The sequence below is a fragment of the Ischnura elegans genome, chromosome 1, assembly GCF_921293095.1.
Source record: "Ischnura elegans chromosome 1, ioIscEleg1.1, whole genome shotgun sequence".
In the NCBI taxonomy this organism is placed as follows: Eukaryota; Metazoa; Arthropoda; class Insecta; order Odonata; family Coenagrionidae; genus Ischnura; species Ischnura elegans.
This window is the reverse complement of record NC_060246.1, coordinates 30,121,590-30,148,522: the sequence shown is the minus strand read 5'-3', so window position 1 is coordinate 30,148,522 and position 26,933 is coordinate 30,121,590. Positions and strand designations below refer to the sequence as shown.

Sequence of the window (26,933 nt, the reverse complement as noted above, 5' to 3'; positions counted from 1 at the left end):
CGACTCCGACCCTCCTCATTTCTCACTCCTGCTTCTTTTATTTTTCACCCCCTCCTCCCACACCTCTTCTTTGCCCGCCCGAGCGAACTGAGGAAGAGAAAACTGAGCATCGCGGTTGCGAGCAGAGAATTCAGTGGCGGTATCTATGTCACCTTTACTAGAAGCAGTTACTGTGCGCAATCGAGTGTTTTGTGGATTCGCGTGACGTGCTGTTCCATCTGGCGGGAGAGGAGTGAACCAAGCGGCGGCCGACTGCTGGCATTCGGTCGTCCCTCTCCTACCGATCCCAGCACGGCGAATCTCGCGAGGCGTGGTGAGAGAGACCGATTTTTCTCTCTCTCTCTATCTTCTCACTTATCGCCGTCTCTCTCTTCCGCTGCTGCCCTGACCTCACCCATTTCATCCGGCGAGGTGTGCTCACGCATCCCGACCCTCCACGCACTTCCAGCCGTCCGCCCGCTTGATAAGGTAAGGGTCGTTAACGAGCGCAGCTGTGCCGTCTCTTCGCTCGGCGTGCCTTTGCAACCTGTCTGCGCTACCCCAACCCCACCCTGGTCGTGCCTCGTTTTTTCTACATGGACCCTGTCATTTTAAGTTTATCGTGCTTAAGTGCGAAGATTTATTTTTGAAAACTCATAAGGGAGTCAGGCGTGGAGTAGTGTAGATAGTACTTGAGCCAGGGGTTAGTAATTTCATGGTATTAAATTCGAGCATATTGAATTGCTTTGATCCTATGTGAATAGAAGAATAAAAGCTCCCAATGTCTCCGTATCTATATCACCATAAAATAACAGCACCTCATATTGCGGACAGTAGGTCATGCATGTAGTAAGCAGCGATTACAGATCTTTCGTGTTCATCTTCTCCCTGAACGATTGAATAATTATTTTCTTATTTTCTTTTATATTTCTGCTATCTACTAGAATTAAGTTTTTTTGCTAAGGAATACATATTTTCGGATGACTTTCACCAAAGAATAGTGGAAATTGCACATTAATATTTGCTGGAATTGAAGCACTGTCTCGTGATAAATATCCCCATTTTTTTCTTGTGCACATACTAAATTGTATTCACATCCTTGCCTCCATTCTCTTGCTTTGACTTTAAATGGCCCGTCTATTGATTTCTTTTGTCGAGCGATTCCTTGCGCGTACACGCATATATGCGCTCCAAGCTGACTCCCATCGGTCTTCCCTTGGAGATCAATCCGAAGATCCCCGTGGTGTTGTTTATTCTCGACCCTTTTTCTCCTCGGGAGGTGCCGTGATTGCCATGTTACGCCGACGGCCCTTTCACGAGAGAGGGGGGCGCAAAATAATAAGGACCCACAAGGAGTGAGGGATGCTACCCATCCTGAGGGGGGCGGGACCCTAACTTGCTTTTCACACTCGAATATGTGTGTGTGTGGTGTATGTTTCAGGGGTCGGCGTCCGCTCACTCACAAGGCTCTCTCTCTCTCCTTTTTCGGGAATCCCGCCACTCTGGGGCTAAAGGCGTTCCGTGCGTAAGGAGGTGGTTTTTTAAGGTTTTCCCTCGGAAAGAGCCCTCTGGAGTGGGGCGACTGAAAGCCAGACCCTCTCTCTCTCTCTTTTTCTCTATCTCTTTCTCTCTCTCGAGCCAAGCGCTTGGTGTGATTCCATAAAGTGGCTCGAGAGAGCACACCTACCTCGACCTCGCCATTTCTCTCTTTTTTCTTATTTTTAAATCCTTCGGCCCCAACCCCTCGTCCCCATTCACTCCCTCTCTCCTGACACGGACACTGCTCTGTCCCTTATGGCTCCGCGGGGGAAATTTACGGCGCCTCGGAGGAGGAAGGGCCGCACTCAAGGAGTGTGGGATGGTGGGTTGAGGAGCGCCACCTCCTTCATCTTCTTCTTCTTCTTGGTGGCCGCAAAACCCTTCCTCTGCGGACTGCACCACCACCGTTCTCACCCCCTGCCTGCGGGCTATCTTAGCCCGACCTCCCCACCCTCACCAGCCCCTTGTGATACCTTCTGACCCGTTTCCACTACGCTCACCTTACACTGTTTAGCGTGATCATGGTTACGTTTCGTAGTGGAAACTCGCAGTGAACGCCAACCATGTTTGCGATTTTAACGCTCATTAGGCAGTAAATGTGGGTTAAAAATCGTGGCGGAGACGCAAGTCTTGCGGTTGTAGTCACTAATTTGACCATTGTCTCAAGAAATTTAATTCGATGTTTCTGTTAATTTCAATCATCATCAATAGTAAATTATCAGAAAATTGTTTTGATGCAGCCTTCCACTCGGTTCATCTAATTTCAATTCTTTCATAATTTGTTTGTTTAACGTCCTTTTTAACCTGATCCCTTCCAGTGGCGGATGCAGATGGGGGGCGCAGGGGGAAAGCTCCCCTCCCTTGTGGGGCCGTCCGTATTGCCAAACATTGCAGAAACACAATTCTGCATAATATCATAAGATGGCATTGCCTTGTATTTCTACACAATCACTTTAATTAAAAACTTCTTAAACTTTGCTTTTGAGATGATTATATTTCATTACGATAAAAGTAAAGGTAACTCAGCGCCCCCTTTGAGTTTTTTCTGCATCCGCTACTGATCCCTTCATCTCATTCGATATCCTCCGTTGTTCCTCTCTAATGTCTTCATCCGATCAAGGTATTCGAATGTCTTCATTACACTCCTACATAAATATGATTTCTGCATTATTCTCACACATTCAATTGAAAAGATTGTACACTTTGGATTCAAAACCAATATGATACCCTTATAGTCAACGTAAAGGTGTTTTGCAGTGGGTGACTAATCAACAGCAAGCAATTGGTTCGGCTCATGCGATTTATATGGCTATAAACAAAAACAATGCTAACGCTAACACGACCGCATTTGCGCTGATGGTCTGAGCACTTTCCGAGGTTGCGTCGATGTCTATAATACACTGATTTTGAAAGCTTAAGTTTGCTTAAGGTTAGTAATTTAGTGTGTGCATGAGAGTTTAAACGCGGAAAAGGGCTCACCGCGAAGACAGCAGGTAAAAAAGGCTGTTTGACGGTAGGTCGAAAAATACTTGATAAGGCGAAAAATAATGCAATTGGATAAAAAGCATGAAATGAGTTCTTCTAGCGAGTGATGCAAAAGAGACATTTATTTCATTCATTGCGCATCTGCCACCATCCCTGACGGTGATAGAGCTCTATCCGGGTGGCCCATCGCTCTCCAATCCCCGTATGTAGTGCTTGTGTAGTGAAGGCATTTGCTCCCACCCCTCTCTCCCCCGCCCCTTCCGCCCCCCGCGTTCGCTCCCGTCTTGGTCCCGTGACGTCAAAAGTCTCCGTGCACCACTTGAGTGTAAGGCGGATCGATGTGAGCGCCCTCTGGTGAAGGAGAGTGCGGGGGAGTGGCCCCCTTCACGAGTAAATAAACAAATGAGCGAAGGGGTGCGCATGTTATTTGGAGAGAGCCGTAGTGTGGTAAGAAGGGGACCATGGGGATGCAGGGGGTGGAAGAGGTTTGAGAGAAGGGTTGGCCCAGAGGGTGCGGGCCGGATCTCCTTAATTATTATTTTTATTATTCACCACCCTCTTGTTTTCCTTTTTACGGGCCGAGGCGATCAGCGTTTTTTTCGACGCTTTCGTCGATGTCCTTATGAATCTTAATCAGTCATTTTTAATTTCGCGTCACCTTTGCGCCGCGCGAGAATTATTTACCGTCGGAATCGTTCCCCTCGAAAACTAATTTTTATCCGAAAAATAATTGGATGAGTCATTTTTGCCCCTTCCCTATTCCTCCGGGAATGAATATTAACGAGAAAACTTTTTGTGAACTGTCTTGTTCTCGTGTCTTTGGTTAAATATGACTGATTCGTCCTGAGAGCTTCTCGAAATAATTTATGAATTCAATTTTTTTGTCATTTTCATTCAGTAGCCAAAAGAATTTTTTTTAACATTCTTATTTTCTGTGCGATAAGGTTCCACTTTGCATGCATAAGCTGCTTTCAGTTAATTACAAACTTTTTCTAATAGAAACTTGGAATTGAATTTCGGAACATATGTCAAGTATTTCTCTTACTAGGATCATTTTAGGGCAGCTTTGCATTTAATAAATAAACGAACTGCTTGAAGAATTTGTGTATGCTATTTAGGAAAACTAACTTTAATTTTCCCGCGTAAGTTCATGGTTTGGGTGAGCCTTTAAAATAATGTCATGCCCAACCCCGTGATTTTTACATAAGTTGCCATGCTTATGGCGAAAACATTATCTCGTACTGTTTCTAGAACTCTTTTTAGGGATTTCACGACTTCAGTATCCCTTTGGTCACGTGTACAGGCATCCACCCGCTCAAATATAGACATCTTGTTAAGAGGACTCCAGTTTCTGTAGTCAACCAATGTGAAGATTCAAGGCAGCGTATTGCGCAGATTTATGCTCCTTAAAATAATGTTTAAAAAATATTTGGCTTATTGAGCGGGATTCAATAAAGGCAGAGCGCTTGTAGGGCGGCATATTTGTAATTGCTCACCTCTTCAAATGCAAACCGGTGAAGTTAAATTTGAATAAGCCAATGAATGGTCGTTTTTTAAAAAGCATGCAGTTGTGAGAATTTCACGTCACCTATATTGGGATATTCTGCTAAAGGTAACGTAATTTTTTCGACATATTTATCAAATACATGAAATAATTGATCTATCCCCGGATTTGCTCCAAAATTATCTATCGGATGAAATTTTGTTGACATTCGTAATTTTTCTCTCGGCGTAAATTATTTAAAATTATTTTTGGGACTTGCGATTTATAAATTTTCAGACAGAAATATCAGCTTTTACGGTTCTATCGTGTTTATGTGACAAACAAGGTTTGGAGAAATGACCAAGGAAATGAAATGAAGAAGGACACGTCACGGTTTGAACGTTAGATGCTACGTTTTTATCAAAAATATCGTTATAGGTAATTGGTGAGAGATAATAGGTAAGGATAACGGCCAAATCATGAGTAAAATTGATAATTATTTCAGAATTCTCGTGTGATAGTGTTTTGATCAAACGTATGATAAATATTTAAGAGTTATTTCCCTCAATATAAATATTGAGAATATTAATGTATAGTTTCATTGGAATTAATGCGAAGGAATTTAAGCTATGGTCGTTCTGGATTTAGAGCTAGCTAATCTTTTGGCCAAATGCTAACAAATATATACATTTGACGGGCATATTTTATCATTTTGAACTTATTAGTAATGTTTGTATTATACTCTTTCATGAATTCAATTATAGCTCTAAAAATAATATGGGTTACCTTACCAGGCGTCTTAATTTGTTATTATTATGGTGGTTTTAGTCACTTTATCTTTTTGTTTTAGATAAGCTATTTTAATAAAAGTTTAAATAAAATTGTTTTTTATTTCGTATTGATTAACATAGTACCGCTGTCGCATTCATTCTACGTTTTATCCGATATTACAGCAAACGTTCTTAGTTTTAGAGGTTTTTACTTTTATCATGCATACGTGTGATGACGAGTGACTATGCTCATGACTGTTAATTTGTTTAGTGAATTCATTAATGTGTTAATTAATTAATTTTTTAACATTTTCTTGAATTTTTGGTGAGTTTGAAAATTTTATAACATTTTCGACCCGCTTTACTTTCTTGCTATCGTAACATCTTTGTCATCGAAAGATTAAAAAGTCGAATTGCAGTAGCATTAGGCCGAGATGTTGTTATCGTATGGTGGGCTGCCTAGTCCTCAGGATATGTTAAATGCGCTCGAGGTGAACCATCAAGTTTTACAATCTAAAGCAACGATAGTAATGTTGACAAAAGGGACCATGGTAAATTTAGATGCATAATTGACCAATATAGATTGACAAAATTTTTGGAATCGCTACATTTTTTTCTCTCGATCATATTGAAATTATTTATCACATATTAATGATCTTTGCGTAATGCGTGATGATACCACACACGACGTAAACTCTCTGGCTTGAATTGTTAAAATAATAATTATTTCTTGTGAAATAAATGCTATTTAGGTTTGGTCGTCAAAATAATTAACATTCCTATATATTAATTTGGTGACACAACAGGAAACAACAGGATACTCTTAATTAAAAACTATGCATGTCATTAGATCGTCGGAATGAGATTAATCTCAATGTCATTTTCTCGTCGCGATGCAATTTGCCATTCGTATTCACTCTCGCGTTTTTCAATGCCAGAGAATTCACCTAAATCCACACGTTTCCCGAGGCGCAAATTTACTCCGGCTCACCTAACGGTGTCATCACCTTCGAGGAAAAACACGCGGTCTATTCACGGACATGCATATGCCTATCTATTCCCGAGTTGTTTCTGGCGAGGGACGAAATCCTTTTTGAGTGAATTCGCGAGGTGAACGGAGAAAACTCGGCGGGCGCGGGGTGTTGGGGGGGGGGGGGATGGGGCGGGGGCGGATGGAAATGAACTCGCTGCGAAGAGAGGATTAACGTGGCGAGAAAGAGTAATTAAACTGGGATGAAAGAAGAAAACTCGCCTCCACACTGGCTTTTCCCTCGAATAAAGTAGATTCGTACGTACACATGCACGTATATGAACGACCGAGCAAATGACTGTGTGTGTGGCTTTTCGCAGGGATTTACTCCCCCCCCCTCCCCCTCTCGCAGTGGAAGGACTTTTCCCTTGGCATGGCTTCGCCTCCCGCGGGGAGATAAAGGTATTTTCCCAGACCGACGCTCCTTGTTTGCTCTCGCGCGCATTATAGCCCCTCACGAGTGGAGAGAGAGGGCGCTTTATCGCTGGCCCACGAGCGCGGTCGCCAGAGAGGTCCGTGGGGCGGGGTGAAGGGTTGGTCGGCCGATAGGGGGGCTTGGGGAAATAAAAATGACAATGGTGGCAGTAAAGGACCCCCTCGCACCTTTCGCTCGCTATATGGGGGATTTGCGTTCGAACCCTGTCGCCAGTGAGTAAGTGGGCCAAATTTGTGCAGGGCACGCCCTGTGTGGAGGCGAGTTTTCTTCTTTCATCCCAGTGTTTCGGGGTTTGAAGAAGAGCTCGGATGGGCATGGTGTATGTACCTCCTGGTCAGAGAGATTTTCGGCTATCGCGCCTGATACTAATAATATTGATATGGCACAATCTAAGGTCGCGTTATATATCTGATGGGCTGATTACGGCGATAAAGTTTGTTTTAATATTGTGTACTTCGATCAAAATTTGTATCTACTTTCTAATTTGATACTCTCGTGGAAAAAGAAGTTTCATTCTATCCATCATAAAATCTATGTATAGGTATATCTGAAGAAAAGTCTTCTAATAATCACCAAAGGAAGGCTAGATAACTTAATCGACCCTATCATGAGGCATGATGGCCATAAGCAATAGTCGAATGACAAGTGGTTGGGACCAAAGGCAAAGGGTGCCCCCGAGTGAGTTACAAAGGATAGGTCATTAGGGATGTAAAAAAGAAGCTATACTTCAGTATAAAAAAATTAGTTGATAGGTGAGCGGAATGGAGAGCTGCGTGAAACTAAACTTCGTATAGTTAACTTATGCTGATGAAATACAGGGTGGGGCAGCATAGCTTTCTTTATTGTAATGCGCGGCATTCGGTCGGTTGGTGTCGTAGCAGAGCGCTTGTGATCTTGTTCGACATACAGTGCTTTAAAGTTTTATCGAGGCACAGTTCAGTTGCCATCATGCGTTGGAATAGTGAGGAGCATGCGTCTGCCGTTGAAGCCTACTTTTCGAGCGGATGTTCTGTGATCGCAACCGAACAGGAATGTTACAGGAATTCTTTTCCCCACGGCTGAATGGGTTGGACTTGGGGGACATTTGGTTCCAAAAAGACGGTGCAACAGCACACACTGCAAGAGAATCGATGGCTGTTTTGAGGGAATAGTTCCCAGAACACCTTATCTCAATCAGGGGCGATTTCCAGTGGCCAGCCTGATATTCCGATTTGTCCCCTTGTTATTTTTTCTATGTGGTTTTCTGAAATACCGTGTTTATGTGAACCGTCCAAGGACCAACAAGATTTAAAGAACAACATCCCGGAAGAAGTTGCCAACATAACGCCTGCTACGCTTGAAAAGGTCCTGACAAACACCAGAAATTGGTATACTCAATATATCGAGAATGGAGTACGTTATCTACATGATTTGATCTTCAAGACTATTTAAAACAAAACTTTAGGTATGGACCTACGTTTTAAAAACAAAATAACAATTTTCCGATTCATACAATGCGTTTTATTAAGTTTTAAAAAAAGGAAGTTATGCCGCCCCACCCTGTATTCCTCCCTTTTGTTATTTTCAACAATGATGTCAATGTTGCTGGTGGTTTTCGGGTATTGCTGTGTAGAAAACATTTTAACTCGACGTTTCACTCCTCCTACTGGGAGCACAACAATGAGTAGCGAAAAAAACATAAATAAGCTCGGGACGAGTATAAATTCCTTCCATTCTCTTGATAACGCTCCCAGTAGGAGGAGTGAAACGTCGAGTTAAAATGTTTTCTACACAGCAATACCCGAAAACCACCAGCAACATAGATAAAAGAAGCTGTGAAAGTCTTCAGACGAAAATGATGTCAATGTTGGCCTCTGATTTTGGTTACTGCACAGCCAACTCGGGGGCTCTTTTATATTTTTTACCATGGTGTGCGTATCTTTCTATCTCTTTCCCTCCGTGTTTTCTAAGTGAGCCAGAGGTCATCGAAGTTCAAACACTATACCTTTTCCCGCTATCTGTTTTTCAGTGTTTTATTTTCCTGCCTTGAAAAGAATCAAGGAACGAAAGCTGGAAATCCGTGGACTGGCTGTCGATTGGTTTACCCTTTCTCACCTATCTGCTTTCGTTCGAGGTGTCGAGTAGGAGTTATCGATCCTTTTTTCCTTCGGTTGCAATCCCTGGTGACATCGGCCGACTCTCCTTCAGTGATAATCTCGGCCTTTCCTGTCTCGCGTTGACCCGGGAGATATAAAGGTGGCGTCGTTAATTAAGCATTATTAGAGATAGCTGGAAATTATCCCACGGAAATATGTTTGAGTCACTGCGGAGAAAGATATCTAATTTGTTGTTTCAAGTTGAGGTATATTTCCTAGGTTGTGCCATTTTATGCTATCCAACCATATTCGCGATCTTTATTTCGTGTCTTTGTTTTTCCTCCAACTACGCCATGTATAAATGCGATCTTATTTAAAGAAACTCCTTTTTCCCTCACGAGAGTTTTAGGGAAAATTCAGCCATAATATACGATATTAATGAAGAAAATGTCTCCTTATTATCATCTCTATCCCTCGTATACACTTAATCCTTCCACGGAGGATAAGCAAATCAGATAAGACTTATTTCACAATATGTAAGAGCTACTCTGAACCGTGCTCTCAGCTAGGCGTGCCTTTTATCTAACAACACCTGCGTCAGCTCACCTTATAACCCTTATAAACCAGAATTCCATTATCACATATCCCTTGGTTCCATGAAGCCAACGTTATGCTTCCTCTTTGTATTACCGCTCTTGCGTTAAAGGTTTCATCTGGTTTTTCTACAAATAATTCATGTGTAAATGTTGTTACACATTTTGTGATGCATAAATTATATTTTTTTGGTTTAATTGCGATTTCTTGAGAGGATAAAAATATGAAATTACTTAAATTGGTATGAAATTTGTTTTTTTTTGGCGGAAAATGTCTGGATTTGATCATCTTAGTCCCGCGCATACCTTATTTTCACTCTAGTACCCTAGCGAGTAAAAATGAAAATTACACGATACAATAAAACTCCTCTTGCTGAATTACTTTCATTTTGAACGATACTAGAATATCACAGAATAGGAATGAAGTATTTTCACCACTTTTTATATATTGGCTTAAAAATGTAGCTATTCAAGACACTGTTCTACTAATGTTTGTCCCTCCCTTAACTTTGTTGGCTGTGGGAGAAAATTAAATATTTATTGAAATGTGTCTTCTGTTTAAATTCCCATCTCACCACTGTAATAATTGTGGTTCTAACCTTCTTTTTTATGCACTTTGAACTTTTTTAACTTCTTGCAGCGAGATAGCTACGTTAAATGCTTTGTAAATGAACAGAAATAATTGCCGCGCAAAGCAATTCTTGTTTACGATTTGTCTTTTCTTTATTTTTTTGCTCAATATGGGTCGCCTGAGTCGGTGTTTTAATTGGGCTCTCACATTTGAAAATCGTGATATTTGCTCTGGGTGCGCGATTTAATTATCCTTTTGTATGAAATAGCCTTTTAGCTCCGATTAAAGACGAGGAACCCAATTAAATCCGCCTCTTGCTGTCATGTTAAGGTGCGCATCGGTATAGTTTTACGCCTTAATCTAGCAATGGTGAAAAGTACATCTACACTCCTCCATAATGATTGTTATATTAACATATCTGTTCACTTTTATTTATGCTAATCAAATGATTAATCATGTTATGATAATTAGTCATTTAATTTAATTTTTATATTTTACATTGTTGATACTATTACATCTCTCGAAGATGAAGGGCTGTGTCTCAGTAATTACAACAAGGGTAACATTTTTTGCACGGAGAAACGTAAAAGCCGATTTTTCTTATTTTTTATTTATTAGAATCTAAAGTGCGGAGACAGCACTCCGCTGGATATAGCTCAGTGGAGGGGCGTTTTACTAGAATCCTCTTGGGGAATCTATAGAAATGAGGTATTAAGTGACTTTCTTGGTCATATATATCATTAACCATGAGGAGGGAGTCAAATATTGTGCTTAACGTGCACAATTAAAAATTTTGCCATTTTAAAATGATTCTTAAAACAGTTTGGCTATTCAAATCGAAAGCAACTCGCAATGTTGCATGCCTAGTGCCATTTTCCCTGTATCTTCCTCATGAAACACCATGCTATTGTGAAGTTCGGTTACTTTTGAAGGACATTCTGCACTGCATTATCACTCTTGCTACGATTCCGAATCTCAAGGAGAAATAAATTGCTCAGTTTCTTGGCTGCCATTGTAACGCGTTCCATTTTCAACGAGAAAAGCATCTGGTTCAATATAATAAAATTCTCGCTGCATGTGGAAAACAATACTTCGGTGTATTCGTTGGCATATCATTTTCAATGCCCTGGGTATGTGAACGTTATGCAGGTGAAATCTGTGTCATAAAATTGAATTTTTGTTTAATTTCTATTACACACTCATACTGTAATATTTATTAATGAATTATTCCTCTAGTTTCCTGAAATTGTAGAGTACTGGGTGACCTTCACCATGAATAACTTTAGAACATATTAAATGAATATGCTACGCAAGTATCGTTTTGGTAAATATGAAATAAATAAAATTTCTGAATGAAAATAAAAACTTTCAATTACTATTTTGTAGATTTAAATGATTTATTTGAGTTCCAGAAAGTAGATACTTCTGATAAATTTATTCTGATCAAGCATTATATTTGAAAGTCAATCAATGTATTTTTAATCGTTTCAGTAAATGTGGCTGTAAAATAGAACGATAAACTCGTAAATGATGAATGGAATTTTCTTCTTTTCTTCTTTCAGTGCCTTTTTGATTCCATCGCGTGAAGGAAACAAGTTTTTCATTGATAATGGTGGATTTGTGGATTATATTCATCAGTAAGTGTCTCTTATATTTGGTTCCACCTACGAGGAATGGGCAAAGTGGAGGCAAATAAAATTTAAGAAGTCCTCTTTTTGTTCGTTGGCTGTATTGCGCTACAAAGAGGAGTAGGATTTATAAATATATGAATTGATTGAAGTCGCATAATGAACGACCTGAACAATTTGTCGTAGCAAAAAGGGTCTTGGCAGTGACGGCGAAACTAAAGTAAAATCTTTTTTCTCCGTGCTGGAACGGCGAAGCAAAAGCTAATTAGAATGTTCGCTAATTTCTTTTCATCCGCCTTCTTCTCTGGAGTGGAAATGGTTTTATATCAGCTACTGGATTTCAGATCGCCTTTAAAAAAATTTCTATCATAGATATTCCTCCTTTGTATTAAAGTAAGGCTCATTTTAGCGTCTTTAATTTAACATATTGGGAAAGAAAACGGAATCTACCTAAAGGAATATTATAGGTGAAAACTAGGAATTAGTAGTTAGTGACCTGAAATTAATTACTTTTTAACAATTGTTGATCGCCAATTACTGACAAACAGTGAATGTTTGTTCGAATTTCAAACAGCGGTGAATCGAAAATCATCCGTGTATAAGCGATTGGAGAATAGTGGAGGAATATTTTGATTGAATAATGGAGAGATCTTTATTTGAATCTCCATATTTCGTTCCCCTGTGGCTGTCTATAAGAATTTTACTATCGAAAAAATGCACGATACAAGAAATTTTGTTTCAACAGGTATTATCTCATCATTTGTTAGTGCGAAATACGTCCATTTAATAGTACTAGCTTCAGAAGCTTCTTCTTCCAATCAGTAATGTGGTCGTTTAATCAAGACAAGCAGCCTTACTCATCCTAGAGTTGACATAAATCATGTTCATCACCTTTTTTTTCTGTCATTGTATTTGTATTTCCCAGTGCCTTGTTTCTAGTCATATTGCGAGAGTAATTTAGTTCAATTTGCTCCAGGGTTTTATTTTAATGGCATCACTAATTTATTTATAATTTGAGGTGATAAAATCGACGGTCACGAGGAAAAACTTGGTTAGTCATTGAAACCAAATTTTACAGGGGAGCAATTTTAAAATTCAACGACTTATCAAAAATCGTCAAACCTTTACCACAGAATGAGTATATACATATATATGTGCGCTTATTTGCCGTGTGAATAAATGAAGTAGTGTATATATACATATACACTATGTATATACTCACTCTACGATAAATGTCAGACGACTTTTGGTAAGTGGTTGAAGTTTAAAATTGCTCCCCTGAATATTTGGTTTTAATGACTAACCAAGTTTCCCTCCGTGACAGTCGAAATAATGCTGAAAAATTCATGTTATTCAAAATCGGGAAAGATGAGACACACATTGAGAGAGAATTCGGTTAGGTGTGGAAGCGCCAGTGAATTTTAATGTTTGAGTGATCTCCACGTCTGCCAATTTTTTTCTAGGCGGTTTCAAAAGTGTTTTTAATGATTCGGTGACAAGCGGGCGCCATTCAATTTCTGCCGGTATTCGAGTTCAGCGCAGCTGAATGGATGCAGAGAGGGGAGAGGGAGGCAAGGGTCAGGGCCCTGGCCGGGGGGAGGGTGTAGAACGGGAGGAACAAAGGCATAGAGGCGCTCCTATCCCGCCTCGACGGCGCTCTCCGCCTTAACCTCATTATCTGAACAGTCTGTCGAGATCTTCCGCATCTTTGCCCCGGAGATCTTTTAACAAAAGGATTTATTTTTAAAATTTAGAATCCCTCTTTCGGCTGGAAAGAATGGGAAACCCTAAGGCATCTGGTGTTATCCTCTACGTCCCGATTCGCCAAGAAAATTAGAAATTCGGAGATGAATGAGGTACCTGCGGTAGGAATGGTCGTTAAAGTTTGTCCAAAACTTTTCTTAATTTTTGAAGGTATGTACATCCTGCACACATCATCGTCTCTCAGAAAACTTGATGGAAAGGAATCATTACCATTTTGTATTCTTTGCTTTCATTTTTAATTTGAATGGAAACATTGTTTTACCTCGTCATGAATGAGGTATGTATGTACCTACATAAGGGAGGAATAATCGTTGATTTTGTCGAACATTTCCCTTATTTTTTATTTACAGCCTGCGCCCATCAGCCTTCAGAAAACTTTACAGAATAAAAATAAAAATTATTCATCTTGCTCTAATGCAATTTTTTTATTTGGGTCATATCGTTAGACTGGATATGGACCGTCATATTTCACACAGGACACCGTACTAGGGGTTTTACATCGAAGCTTGGGTCGTTTGAAGTTTTCAGTTTTAATGAAAGACATCGTTGCTTGGAATTCCTGAATTCGCTCGTGACTCCGTAAGAATATTTTCTTATTTTACCTTACTGATTTCCAAAATTCACCTTAAATATATGCCTTACCTTAACTATATATCTAATTCTTGCTCAAAATTTTTATTACCCCTCAGTTAATGAATAAAATTAAATTATTCGAGGAAAATATACCACAAAAATAGATTTATTATTTTATTAGAATTTATTTTATAAGTGCAGAGTTATGATGTAATTTCTCCTCCATTCAAGGCCATGATTTAGAGCCAAGGTTTAGATTGTTCAATTAAGGTTCAACAATGAGTGAAGAAATTAATATTTTAGTTTCTTCATTCTAAAATTTTCCTTATCTGGTAACATTAGCATACTCTAAATTCTCATTTTTTTAAATAATAACTGCACTCCTTAAAGTTTCCTAATATCGCGTAAATTTGGAATGGAAGTATAAATTCCGTGAATTATCTTTTCATACTTGCATATTTTGTGTTTATTTTCAACATTATTCATTGCTGTTTCCAAATTAATATTATTTTTCATACTGACTGCCGCGAAATCACTTTGAAAATAATCCTACTAATTGGAAGGCTATAACGATATTTTCGTTGGAACTTCTCATTTTAAATGGTAATTATTCAACTAATTATTTCATTTCATTTTTGTGAAGTCTCTTCTAAATGAAAGAAAAAATGATCTCCTTATGCCTGTATTCTTTGCATCGAAGAATTTCATTTGTGGTGTGCGTGCACGTTTCGCAGACTTTAATGAAATAGATTATAGAAAATGTTGTATTTCCGTCGCTGTAAAGTTTTTTTTAGAAGGAGGAGAAAATGTAGAGAAATAGCGTTGACCTATCAAAAAAGTCACCATTTATTTATATTGTACCCACAAGCGCTGGTTTGAGAATTGAACAAAGGGTTATTAGTTTAAGCTGGAAATAATTGTCTTTATATTTTGGCAGGTGAGGCCTTATTTCAAAGATAGAAAAGATCGAGTGGTTAGTCACAATTCCTCAACGGATAGTGGTCGTAGATACGTAAACAATCGCGGTGTGACCCTTGTGCATTAAGCTAATTTATTTGACGGTCTTTCGTGACAAGTGTTAAGGAATTTTTGAAGGACTTACCTGGATAAGAGCCGTATTTTTTAAGAATTATATTATTGCGGGAATAATGAACTCTCGTATCAAGAGTTCGTACGTGCTTTTTAAAATTTAGCATATCTTTGTTTCCTCCCACTCTTCTCTGTCCCTCTTTCCTGCGCTTTTCTCAACGGCGATTGTGAATTTACTATTTTAATACCAATTATTTGCATCATAAAATTTGAAGGAACATTATCATCCGTTTCGGAACTAATTCTCATTATTATCATGTAAAATTTTCTGCGTGGAAGTACAACTTTGGTCTCTTGAAATGGAAATTTTTTATTTAGTTCAGTAGTAATCGAAGAAAAGGAGTTTTGCCATGAAGGTTGTCATAACCAGTCACCATCAGCTTATTTTCATATTTTTTCTGCTTCTTCAAAAATATTATTTACTCCCATTTCTGTACTTATTTCTTCATTACTTTATATTGCTGAAGTAATATTTTCACAATTAAATATATGCGACCGGTTATTAAAACGTGCGGTATTCTAATAGTGTGAAGATTTAATGATAACTATAAGTATTATTTTTCTTTTAAGTTTCCGTATTTCTCTGTCCGACAGTCAGACCGTTTTAATTTTTCACGTATTTCAATAAATTTTTAGCACTTGCATAAATAAACCTAATAAATCATGGTAATAGTTTTTGTTGCACAGTATATCCACGGGCCCCAACTTCTGGCAACTCGTTATTTCTTTGGTTTACTTCTAAAAGGTTAACTTTTCAACGTAGCGAATCGTCTCTAAACTCTAACTCACCTCTATTGTCAAGTTATGGTCTACAGTAATGGGGATTCAGGTATCAATGAAAGATAATGTCTTCGGCTGGGGATCCAGGTATCCATGAAAGATAATGTCTTCGGCTGGCCTTCTTCGTTTTACTTAATTTATGTTACTATTGTTGTCAGATATATTCATTAATGTCAGTTTCTGGGACGTTAAGGATAACTTAACAAAGATAAATTATTCACCTCTGGTTTGGAGACAACAGTCACTACGGGATTTCTTTTAGGTAACTTAGAATCAGGACATATTATGAACAATATCAAATTGGTGACACTGAAACAACTAGAAACTTATCCACCGCCCAAATCCCACTAAAATTGCCAAAAACATTTTTTTTCCTTTGAGTTTAAACTTTATCGCTGTTGGTTGAGAAAACTTTTGCCTTAAGAGTGCCTTAGAGGACCGTCCACTCGACGAAAAAAATCCCGTCATAAGCTGGAATCATGTCACACTTATACGTTATAAAACTCACTGCTGTGAATGAAATTACCTATGTGTTGAAAATACTTTCCGGAAATTTCTTATTTTTTTAGTCATTTTTTTTTTACATTTTAGCCTCATGGCTTTCCTGTTTAATTCCGTATTTTCTTCATATAGTAATAGTAAATCAATGGATATCGTAACCAAGTGTTTGTATTTGCTGTATTAATAGTTAATTTTTTTCTCGGGTATTCAGTTGATCATTTCCGATGAAATTCCGTATTTTCTTCATATAGTACCTGTTATTAGCTCACTTCGCTTTGTTTCCTAAATTTATCCTCCCATCAGATTTTTATTTATTGCTTTCCCTCACGATTTCCTGAAATCAATCCAGTAAAATTTAGTTTTTCTCGCACCATCAATCAGTCTGACAGCGTGGCAAGCACCTGGGGATTCATTGTGCCCAACCTCTCCATAAATCTACACTTCTAAGGGAGACGGCTGCGTAGAACGATGTCAAAAAACTCTTTAATCCTCAATCCCGGACAACGGAATTGGAATAGCTTAATGATAGATAGCCTTCAATTTTTTCCCCTTGAGTTTTATTGATCGATTGATCTGCCAGAGTTGTGTTTGATTGTAAAAGTGCTATGCGTGTTGTTTTACGAACAATCGATTCATATTTATTATTTATCTTTTGGATTTGGTGGTTTACGGCGATACTTTGTGGAATTTGGTGAACATTCTGAATTTTATTCATTCATCCAAAATTTCTTTTGGATCTTAATAATTTAGTTATGTGCCACTGGTATGAATTGCGTTAATCCCGCACGATTCTATCATTTTTATAGTATTGTTAATCCTTTACATCGGAAACACGGTCGATCATTTCGATCAGTACTGTACGCATACGAATTGATGTTCAAAGGTCAATTAATTCAGAATCCCATTTTGACATTTGAAGTTCAATGGATATCGTTACCAAGTGTTAGTACCTGCGGCATTACTTCTTGCCTTTTTTTCTCTAAAAGATAGGCGAGATTTCTTGTTCGCAGGCGAGGCGTAGAAAAATATCACGCAGCCACATGATTAATTTTCTGTGAAAGCCTGGACATGAGCCCGTTATCTGCTGACCGTTATCTACTGTCATGCTTTTACCGACTGATCAACTTGACTGTCAGCACTGGGTGTCACATGGGAGTCCCTGCCTCTTCAAATATTTTTTATGTAGTTTGCGTATTTTATGGAGATGAGTTTCAATATCACTCACTTTTTCCAATTAATAAATATGTTAATCATTAGTTCAAAACTATGCTTTAATTCAAATCGAGTCGTCTGAATCCAGCTGTTGCAATTGCTGTTCTGTAAATTTTTGAAGCATGAGTTGAGTACCCAAGATTTTTAGTTCATTTATTGATGATGTATATAATGGAAAATGGGAAGAAAACCAGCGTCTTAATTTTTTATGATTTCCATTGTTCTTTAAGGCTATCATACTGATCTAATTGAAGGCTTCAATTGTTACACATCATCTCGAGTTACGTCGATTACACCTGATATACTGAATAAATGATACGTGCCAATTGAGAAAATTCTGTGTCGGAGTCATCTCGTTTAGTCGTTTCATGCACGCCCTTTCGAAATTTAAGTTCTCAAGACTTAAGACCCCGTGATTTCGTCATTACTTTGCATCAAATGAAGATGAAGTCGGGATGTAGTCATTTTTAAGTGTCCTACCTATCGGAGTGATTATCGAGGGAATTGCCGTTGCCAAATGACCGTACCCATCAGGAGCAGCCTGCTGATCCACTTTATGGATTGGCCAATTAGTAGGAAAGGCAGGCGCAAGCTTTGACCTCCCGAAAAGGAAATCGATCCCTTGTTGGTTGCTAGCGCTGAATTTGCTGGTCACTCCTTCATTTCTTATCCTGCGCAAGCAAAAGCTACTGCAGATTACGTCACCGATAGCTTGCGTAAGTTTTAGCTCACCTGTAAGCATTTTTGTAATGTTTCTCAGTGCTTACCACCTCTAACGAGCCGCCCTTTATTACGATGGCCATATTAAATTGGCAGAAAGCTTTATTTATTGCTGAAAATTATATTTATTACTGAAAAAACTCTAGAGTCCGTCTGAAGTTTATGTATCAGTAAAATAGGATTCGTAGGTTTTCGAGACTAACTAATTGCAGGATTCATTTTCCATAGCATTCTTATCAGGTTCTTCGAGACTTTAGGTTTTCCGCGGACATCGTTTCGATGATCGATTCGTGCCTGAAAAACCTGACCCGGTAGTGAAACGAAGGATAATTGCTGATATTTACGTATCAGTATAGTTTCTGTCCCAGCAATCATCAGATAAGAGTATTTGAACATAATTAGAATATACATACTCATATACAGCACATGAAGAATTTTACAGAATAGTGTATAGGTGATGATTACTATTTTTTCAAAATTCATACCTTTTGCAGCTTGGGTACTACCCTAAATATGTAGTACTTGTGTCCTCCCACAAACCTTTGGTCTAACTTATCATAACATCAACCGAATTTGGTAAAATTGCATCATATGGAACTCGAGAAGAGGTAAGTCAGAAATGCGGGTGGATATAGCCTGGCAATCCAATCGCTCAAGTCCATAGATTATTAATTAGATTGGGTGAAACCGTGTGCTTCTTCACGATTGTTTCAATAAATGGTGGCTATTTCAAAATTGTTGCGAGAAGCTTTGGGCAACTCGAAGTAATATCGAGCTATAAATGTTATTTTCACTGTTGAATAGAACAAGAGTATTTATTGATGACAGGCACTTAAGTGAAATTTTATTTGTCACAGCAGATTCCATTATTTGTATAGGTATGTACGTCACTTTATACATGCACACGGTGCTGTTCTCTTAGACTTTTTTCCAATCTCTAATAAGCTATTGTCGTGCTTTCAAGTACGATGGCTCAATACATCACGATTGTTCACGTAGAGAAGAAAATGGTCCAGAAATGAATGAGGCCATATTTTGATAGTTTTACTCCTTTATTGTGCCAAGTGTCTTCTATCACTTTACTCAGCTCCCTTTCCTTCGTATTCCCCGAGCCTGTTTTCTTCGGTTCAAATAGAGACTCACTTCGTTTCACTTGAATACGTATTATAGTGAAAAGGCTAATCGCACCCTATCCCATCCCATCTTGCATATGCACCACCTCCGCATTTGTACTCGTCATATATCGTTCTTAACTGAAGTTTTCATTGAATGACCTGTAAACCACCATTATTTAAGCACAAGTGCGATATGTTCCGTTGTTTTATTTCGCTATCTGTCTTTGTTTTAAATATTTTTTTTTAGTTTATTCATTTGTTAGGGATACGACCTGTATGCTAAAAGATGGGGAAAATTTGATTGGAATTGTGCGTTATTCCACAATTTCCGTGCCGCTAAAACCGGGTTTAAATGAGAACTTAGAACTCACTGAAAAGGGTCTAGCAGGTTAAGATGTTGAAAAGTGCCCCCAGATATTTAAATTCAAGAAAACGTTTTTACAACCATAAAAGTGGGGATATGGTTAAAAAAAAAAACGAAAATTCGTGTTTCAATTTTTTTGGGTAAATTTCAATTTTTGAGGCCTGAAAATTTGGGGAAACACATAATTTTTTATGCCCTTTAATGTATATTTTTTATTTTTCAAAATATCTGGGCGCACCTTTCACCATCTCAACCTGCTAAACCCTTTCATAATAATAAGATATTCTCATCGTAATTTAAATTTGTTTTTTTTTTGCATTTTATAGTTCTTTTGTGCAATTAATTTTCGTTGGAAACTTTGGAGGAATGCGGAACACTTTTCGTGAAGCCTGAAACCTCATTTCATACGAATCCGAAAGTGGGCCTGGCAGTTAGGAACCGCTACTTGGCATACACTGTTTTCGTTGGACTTCAGGGTTCCTTCCACTATTTAAATTCAGCGACGCTCCACATTGACCGTGGCCAAGGTAGAGTTTTCCAGCGAGGCCCATCGCGCCAGGTGCCCGGGTGATGTGTGCCCCGGTTTTTAGCCTTCCCTCGCCCCCACAAGGCCACCTCGGAAATGTGTCAAGGTGCGAAGAACAGCGTCCTCTCCCTACGATTTTGTACTTACGTGACAGTCCACTACCGTTTCCTGGACGGCGCTTTTCGACGCTCACATTAACGTTTCCGCCCGCATCGATGGCGGCTCGTGACGCAACTAACGCTGCGCCCTTGTTTCTACTCTATAGTAGTGATAATTGGACTTTGGAGGACGTGAGGACGGTGACTTCGTTCGGGGCGTGATATATTCGGCTGATGATTGTGTCCTCTTCCAAACTGATGCGGACGAATCACTCCCGTTCTACCGGTCGTATTTAGTCATTTTAAGGTGTATTTGTTCGTTGTGTTTTTCTCTTTTAAAATTCATGCTTTCGAATTGGAATTTATCTGCATGTATGGAGTAATCCTTTGTCAACCCTGTACCTCAAGTACACAACTTTTTCAATTTGAGAAAATGCTGAGTCACACTTTTTTGATCAAAGAGAAGTCTTCACCTGTAAAAAGCCACGGGGAAAGAATGAGAATACTGACGAAATACTTGTCATAGCCGAGACAGAGAATGATTTGAAGAAGACTCTGATAAACATGGAAAGAGCAATGACCAGATATAGCTGAAAATCAGCAAAAAGAAAACTATGATATCAGTATGCAGCAAAAGAGAGGAGACTGAGGCTAGCATTAAGCTGGGAAAGCAAAATCTTGAAGAGGGGAAATAGGTTTGCTACCTAGGAAGCCGATTAACCAGTGATGGGCGAACTTAGTTGGCCACATTTTGAGGCTCGATGGCCTGATGAAGATAATCGTTGAAGAATAGCTTGACGTGAATAAAGACAAAAGGAAGTCCCCGCGTTAGCTGCATAGGACAGATTATTAAGGATGTAAGAAATACGTCACTATGAAAAGACTAGCAGATTTGAGAGTGGTATGCTGGGGTACGTCAAGCAATTCTACGATTGTTTACTTCGGACGATTACCTTGAAAATGTAAATGACAGACAAAAACAAACTTGATGATGATAACAATTTTTAACCATACACATAATCCTTCCTCTATGGTAATAACTGAGATGTAAAACCAAAACAGTCTTCTGCAATCAAGCCATGGACTTCTCAGGAACATATTGTTCAGGTTCAGGAAATGTTTGGATGGAATAAATTAAAACCTCTATACCGTTACCTCCACTGCAAAAACTCTCAGCAATCGCCCGCCATGTGTGCAGGCAATGTTAAATACGGTAATTTTATCTGTACTATTTTTTCTTAAAGAAATTGTCTCAAAGAAAGATTGGTGAGGCAGGACTTAGGCGTCCCTTTCATAATCACTCTCGTCTCACTGTTTTTTTCCTTTGCTGTCTACTATATTCCTGAAGAAATAAGCTGGGAGGAAAGTGCAAAGTAATGATATGTATTACAAGGCTTATAGAAAAAGTACTGATATATCGGACTGTGAACTGTACCTTCATACTTAAACATTTTTTCATACATGGTATGGAAAAAAAATTTCATGCGTTGTATGAAAAAATTAAGTATGAGTGTATGTGGAGTGGAGTGGGTTTTATAACTCGGTAATTATCAGTGCCCATACAAATGACCTCGAAATTTAGTCAAACATATTCTTCTATTCCGGAATCGGGTCATGAATGAGCGACCGCTGCTTTGCTTTTCCAGTGAGCTTCATGGTTACCTCAACTGATTATATTCTTCTCTATTGTTCTATCCACTGATAAAAATCCACAAATCACTCTTTAAGAACCCTTCAACATGTATATTTATGCTTTTTTATAATATAAGGGATTGTTACTGAGCGAAATTTTTAATTTTATTAAGAATTTCCTTCCCGTCTCTACTTTTTTCTAAAATTATTATGCGTAGGTACTCATTTCTTTATATGCCGTAGGCCACTTTTAGCTCATTTCGGGAAGGCCTGAGTGGGACATATTTAAATCACCGATCTAATTTATTTGTGGTGCTAGAGGAGTTTGCGGTCTTTAAAGGAACTGAAATATCTGGTAAGGGAATAGATGCATTGCACACCTGTGACCCTACTTCCTATATATGCTTCCCGTCATATGGATTGCAGGGTTTCAAACCTACACTGAAAGAAAAAATTGGTTGTGGTATCCAAGAGTTGGATCCCACACCCAATTTAAATGGATGCTGGGGCGCCATCCAATTAGTTGGATGAGGCAGCCATTTTAAATGGCTGGGTAAGAGATGGCTGTGACAACCAAATCATTGGATACCTCAGCCAGCGTCGTTGCGTCTTATGCCCATCTATATTGGATGCCGCAGCTTTGCGAAATTGTTGCCGTAGCGTTTAATGAATGGGTAATAATTTAGCGGATATTATAATTATTATTACTAGTGATACCAGTTAAATATTGTATGTAGGTTATATAATAAAAGATAACAATGATATTTTAATATACGCCTTTATTAAAAAATGGAAGAAACTTTTTATAAAGAAATTTAAAAAAACATTTATATGTTAAAAGTACTCAAGAAAATTTTCCACATTTTTCCAAACAGTACATTCTACAATGCCAGATTTATCAATCCTGCCAAGACATCTTCATTATCATAGTTATCAATATTCCGTACACTTTCCTTCCTCTCCTACAAATATGTGTGACTTGCTCTTGACTTTTACATCAATGACAGAAATAATTGGCTTTAAACTGTAGTAACAAAGCCCAATAAGTCATTTAACCCCAAATTATCTTTCCATCATTATAAAGAATTCCAAAGAGAGAAAAAAGAATTCTCTGCTTGCCAACCTCTGCATCAGCCTCATTTCCATACCTATGCATACAATTTATGCCTTCCACAAGGATGTAAAAGACCTTAGAGTTTTTGTATTTTTTCTATTTGTACAATGAGAAAGGAGGGCTAAAAAGATATTTCCTAATAATGAGGTGTTTAGTGGCGAGACATAGAAGTATAAGTGCCCCTCACCTTCTAGCCGTCCTTTTACTAATTTCATGTTCATCAACTTAAAAAAATCTACATTGTTCTCCTGTGACGCACTCCCCCTAACGGCAAAGGGACTTTTATCTTACATTTCCACTTGGGCATGATTTAAATGGCTTCGAAGAGCTCATATGAGAGCGGGTATTCTAACTGCTTCCATCTGTGGCTAAATGTTTTCTACTTTTAATATCCGGAATTTATTTTCTTTTTCATCATGGCAACTATGACGAAGGCGTGACTACTTAAGACGTGATTGCTCCAGGCGTGGTCATTTATATCCGCATGGGACCTATGAGACCCATTAGTGTCTCGTGAGTTTACCACACATTAATATTAGGCTCTCAAGGAGATGGACCGTGGCGTCTCTTGTTTACTTAAGTGCATTTTTTTGACCTCAATTTCGTCCCTCAGCTGAATCAGTCTTAGTGGACCATGGCATTAGTGGACTATCTCTCTTGAATCCTCCTTCTAGTAACGGCAAGATTCTCGAGAAGAACGGAGTGAAATGAGTTCATACTCGATTTTCAAGGAATTAACTGTGCGTACTTTGGATTCATGTGTCGAAGATGAAGTTTTTCAGTGCTTCTTGTACAATCAAATGGTTTGAAGTTGTGTGTGTTCCTTTTCGTTTTCTTTGAAAGTGTGGTTTAATAGGCAAAAGTTGTGCCCATTCTGTTCTCAGGTAGCCTGTTATTTTTGTTTGCATTTTTAGACTCCCTATTTTATGTCACCTCTAGTTAATGTAATTCAAAAGAGTCCTTTTCTATTTTAAGTGGAATATTTACCTCCTATAACTTCAGGGAGAAGTGAATAACATAATAGATAACAATTTCCCAAAAACCCGGTCATTCCAACCCCTGTTTCGACATATACACAGTTCAACAGCCAAATATCGGGAATAGATATCAGGAAGATGAAAATTCTGCAAAATGTAAGTACAAATTTAATAAGTGGTAGTCCAAATTCCATGGTATAAATTTTGAATAATGATTAGAATGCTATAAACATTAGAGCTGGAGGTTTCACTAATTTTCCGATGTCTATCACATAAAATTACCCAAGATATTTTAAATACATCTAATTAATGTAATACTGGAGGCAACGTATGAGCACGTGTAACGCATATTTTGCTAAAGACACTTGTTAGAGGCTAAACATAAATGAAGACGTATGTGTACGCAAACATCGTAGTCCCTCAAAATTTCTTAGAAAACATAATTTTTACTGTAGCCATCACTGTATCGCGAGCATATTCAAATTTGACATGTGGCAAATCTTGGCAAGGGGCAGAAAAAATCAGTTGCCTTACACACTCACAATAGATTTTTGATGATATATAGTCACGTACATATATCAAATGATTTTCAAGAGATGAAATATTTTCAATAGTCACAAAATTCATAAATACATTAAGGTCAATTCAAATAATAAATGATAGTCTATATCCTTTTAAAATGATACTACCTTCGTGCTTCCGAACATGAAGTATTTTATCACCTTTCATTTACTTTTTCTGAAGGCCCAATGGGAGGCACTTGACATTCAACGTCCTCTCTCGTCAACATCATTAGGTTTGTATAGTCAATGTATTCATCTGCAAAAAGAAATAACTATGCCATTAAAAATACTCATGCTGGAAAAAGAGCTTATTTAAGATTCCATTTTAATTATTTCTGAGATCAAAGAAAGAATGCTGTTGAATGAATGAATGATTCTCAAAGAAAGGTAATACTCTTGCTAAATAGTCTTATTGACCATACTTAAAATCTCTACACCATTAAATACGTGTTTCGTTTATTGGTTCCTCTTTTACAGTTAGTTGCCTAGGTTAGACATGAAAAGACAGCAACTTCCCACTCTTAGCATAAGCCATTAATGCATTAGATAAATCAGCATCCATTTTTTGCACGTGTAAACATCAAGAGTTAGTATATCAGGAGAAAAATTATAGATAAAATTCTGTGATATGTTACACAGCTTCGAATACGGGCAGAAAAGGTCTATATCGACCTCAGTTCTAAATTTCGCGAACCACAGTTCTGAATTGCAGCTCATACGCATGATATTGTATGCATTTAGAGTACAGGCCTTGAATAATTAGTATACAAGTGTCTGCATTTCACCTTGCGTAGTGATACTCAGGCTATAGTTTGCATGAAATTATCATTGATAATGAAATCCATATCCAAATGATAACTATCAAGTACTTTTTCACAAATTTTTATCTCATTATAGCCTTTTTTGATTCACATGATATCACATCTTTCATGAGAGTCTGGCTTCTGGTGATGATCCTCGAGTTGACACACATTTAGTGGATATTGAATTTGTGGAAAACTGCTTGAAATTTTTCCTTAATGGATTAATTGAGAATTCCAATGTATCATTTAGTAATAGTGCTACACATGTACTAAATGCAAGCTAAAATGTATTTATTCATTTAGTAACAAAAACCATAATTTATATGGCAGTCGTTGAAAATTGACCGGAATTATTTTCGAGAAAACAAGGGTTAAAAACACAAAATCCAACCTGAGGATAACATCAAATAACAAGATAAAACCTTTAACGGCGAAATATAATAAGAGTTGCGCATAGTAACGGAAGTACAATTAGCAAGCTTACCAGTAAATTTTCCCGCGAGACTGGTCAGGTCCAAAGTATCAAGAAAATCCCTAGTTTGATTATCCATATCTTTTCGTCTTCTTGTTCTAAGAAGAAGTGTACTAAGAATATAAAAAAAGTATTATGCCAATGGATGGCTATATTTTCACAAATGCTAGAGCAAACAGAAAAACCATTTACTTACCTTCAAGCACGCCAAACATGTGCACTTAGAACTGTATGGCATTTTATCGCTAGATGGCTCTGGCGTAGAAGCAATATTCACCACCGAGTTGGCTGTGGGATCCAACTGTTGGATGAGCGATCTCTTCATGATTGGTGTGGGGACCAACACGTGGACCCTACAACCAAGTTGCGAGCGTCCAATTTAGTTGGATAGTACACCCAATCGCGTTGGCTGCCGTGTCTTTTGCAGTGGATACTGCATCCAACTTTCACTCACCCAATAAAAATTGGATGCCACATCCAATCCTTTTTTTGAGTGTAGGGACCAAACAAATCATAATCATGACAGATTAGGAAAATACTTCGTATCAAGAGTTTGCGCAGCCAAAGATCTGGATACGCGATACTGCTTTTGAATTCAGTCTTCAGAATTATTCCCTTTCCCCCCCCCCCCCCCCCGCCCCCCACCCCGGCAGACTTGAAGCGGCATTTCGCTCATTCTTATAAATTGTGTCGGCAGTGGCAGTCTCATTATTATAGTTATATGCTTGAAAGACAGTTTCCCAGATCGTAATTAAATAAAAAAATTAAGAACGTTATTATCATTGAGTGAACAATTTTGTATTATCTGGCTCGAATATTAACATTTTTCTTGTGGGTTTTAAGTCTTTAAAATTTTCCTGTGGCTCTTAATTCAAGGGAGTGTTGTTCATTTTTGGATGTACGTATCAATTTCTTGAACGAAATGAACACTTTTTAAAGAGATAGCGCGCTAAAAAGTCTTATTTTTAAGGCTTGTAATTAATTCTGGAGAACTCTTAATGCATAAAGGAGGAGTAAACGTATACTACGACTGTGAACTAC

At 38.3% G+C, this 26,933-nt stretch overlaps 1 protein-coding gene across 1 annotated transcript in view; it reads left to right on the top strand.

Annotated features, from left to right (window-relative positions):
- The first annotated feature begins 316 nt into the window (after nucleotides 1–316).
- LOC124157854 overlaps nucleotides 317–26,933 on the top strand; it is a 246,324-nt gene continuing 219,707 nt past the window's right edge. Inside the window, exon 1 of the mRNA XM_046532915.1 lies at nucleotides 317–468. The gene's annotated coding sequence lies outside the window, so the exon portion shown is untranslated. The remainder of the gene's footprint in view (nucleotides 469–26,933) is intronic.